The sequence below is a fragment of the Octopus bimaculoides genome, chromosome 5, assembly GCF_046866305.1.
Source record: "Octopus bimaculoides isolate indiv1 chromosome 5, ASM4686630v1, whole genome shotgun sequence".
NCBI classification, from domain to species: domain Eukaryota; kingdom Metazoa; phylum Mollusca; class Cephalopoda; order Octopoda; family Octopodidae; genus Octopus; species Octopus bimaculoides.
In genome coordinates this window covers 101087071-101089308 of record NC_142932.1, presented here as the reverse complement: position 1 = coordinate 101089308, position 2238 = coordinate 101087071, and the positions used below count along the sequence as shown (strand labels likewise).

Here is a 2238-nt window from a genome sequence, read left to right as displayed (position 1 = left end):
ATAAAGCATTATTGGTCAGTGAAAAATAAACAGCGGACAAGACCTAGCGCTTTAATTTCGCTTGTGTTCTATTCTTGACAGAAATAATTGCTAATTCTCTCCTCAAGAACTTACTTTAATTTATTCGGTTCCATTGGGTACATATTTATTTTTCAACTGAAATTTCAAATCAACTTCTACTTAGGAATAGAAATTCATTTTATATGATCAGAAAACATGACAAAAGCAACGTTCCAAGTATTCCATCAGTATTTTATTTATCAAAATTGTCAATAATATTTTATTCACAGTAAAATAGATAGAATATTGCAACGATTAGTTCATAAACTAGTAATTTCTCTGTATTTGTATCTCTAAATATGTGACGTGCGTGTATATTCGGATTCATAAATCGAAAAGTTATGAAAGAAAAACAACAAACTAATGATAAAATGACTCGGTGTTTTTTGATTAAGCCAAATATATTCTTTTCTACTCTAGGTACAAGGCCCAAAATTTTGAGGGAGGGGGCCAGTCGATGAGATCGACCCCAGTGCGCTACTGGTATTTAATTTATCGACCCTCAAAGGATGAAAGGCAAGGTCGACCTCTCGGAATTTGAACTGAGAACATAAAGACAGATGAATTCAACAATATTTATTTAGCAGCTATTATAAATTTGGCTCTAGTGATGTGCATGTACGTGTGTGTGTATGTGTGTGTGTGTGTGTGTGTGTGTTATGTACATATATATCTATCTTTTAATTCTTTCAGTCACCGAACTGCTGCCATGCCTGGGTACTGCTTTGAAAGGGTCAAATTCAATAATTCGACCCTCGTACCTCTGCTTAAGCCTGGTACTTTTTATTACCAGACCTTTTTGCCGAGCCACTAAGTTATGGGGATATAAAAAGACCAACACCAGTTGTCAAGCGATAGTGAAGCAGGACACAAACATATACATACACACATACATACATATATATATATATGTATGTATATACATATATATGTGTACATGCATGTATATATATATATATATATATATGTATGTATATATATATATATTTATGCATATATATGTATGTATATATATATATATGTATATATATATATATATGTGTATATATGTATATATATATATATGTGTGTGTGTGTATATATGTACATATATGTATGTATATGTGTATATATATATATATATACATATGTATATATGTATATACATGTGTATATGTATATGTATATATATGTATGCATATATATATGTATATATATGTACATATACATATATGTATGCTTATGCATGTATATATATATACATATACATACAAGATTGACTGTGTGGTAAGTAGTTTGCCTACCAACCACATGGTTCCTGGTTCAGTCCCACTGCGTAGCACCATGGGCAAGTGTCTTCTACTATAGCCTTGGGCCGACCAAAGCCTTGTGAATGGATTTGGTAGACGGAAACTGAAAGACGCCCGTCGAATATATATGTATGTGTGTGTGTGCGTGTGTGTGTATACAGGGTTGGACAAAAGTCACCCGACAGTAAATCAAAATTCCATTAATACTATCTGTAATTCTGTTTTGACTCGAATGGGAAGACGTGACGCTCAAGAAGTACTTCAGTTTGAACAATTTTCATGAAGTTTCATATTATTAGATTAATTCAGCTGTTAAACACAAATAAATCTTGGAATTAAATGGTTTTGATTTACTATCAGATGACTTTTGACCAAACCTGTATATATGTGTGTGTGTGTGTCTCTCTCTCTCTCTCTCTCTCTCTCTCTCTCTCTCTATATATATATATATATATATATATATATATATATATATATATATATATATATATATATATATATATATATATATATATAGATAGATAGATAGGCAGCCAAATGCTTAGCGGTATTTCGTCTGCCGCTACGTTCTGAGTTCAAATTCCGCTGAAGTCGACTTTGCCTTTCATCCTTTCGGAGACGATAAATTAAGTTCCAGTGAGTCTCTGAAGTCGATGTAATCGACAAGTTCCCCCTCTTGTGCCTATAGTAGAAAGGTTTCCGTTTGCCAAATCCACTCACAATGTTGTATTCGGCTCGATGGTGTGTTTTTTTCTATACGCTTCAGCCCAAGTCTATGACCATGATGGAGCACTACCAGTGCACAGTGATACTCACCAATAACTACGTTTGGTGAGCAAGCCTCTTAGCCACACAGCGTGTGTGTGTGTGTGTGTGTGTGTGTGTGTGT

The 2238-nt window shown here is 33.5% G+C and overlaps 1 protein-coding gene across 1 annotated transcript in view; it reads right to left on the bottom strand.

Moving 5' to 3' along the window:
- Window positions 1-231: 231 nt before the first annotated feature.
- LOC149135663 (kunitz-type serine protease inhibitor bitisilin-3-like) overlaps window positions 232-2238 on the bottom strand; it is an 8311-nt gene continuing 6304 nt past the window's right edge. The window contains exon 4 of the mRNA XM_089352786.1: window positions 232-2238. This exon is cut by the window's right edge and continues 1215 nt beyond it. The gene's annotated coding sequence lies outside the window, so the exon portion shown is untranslated.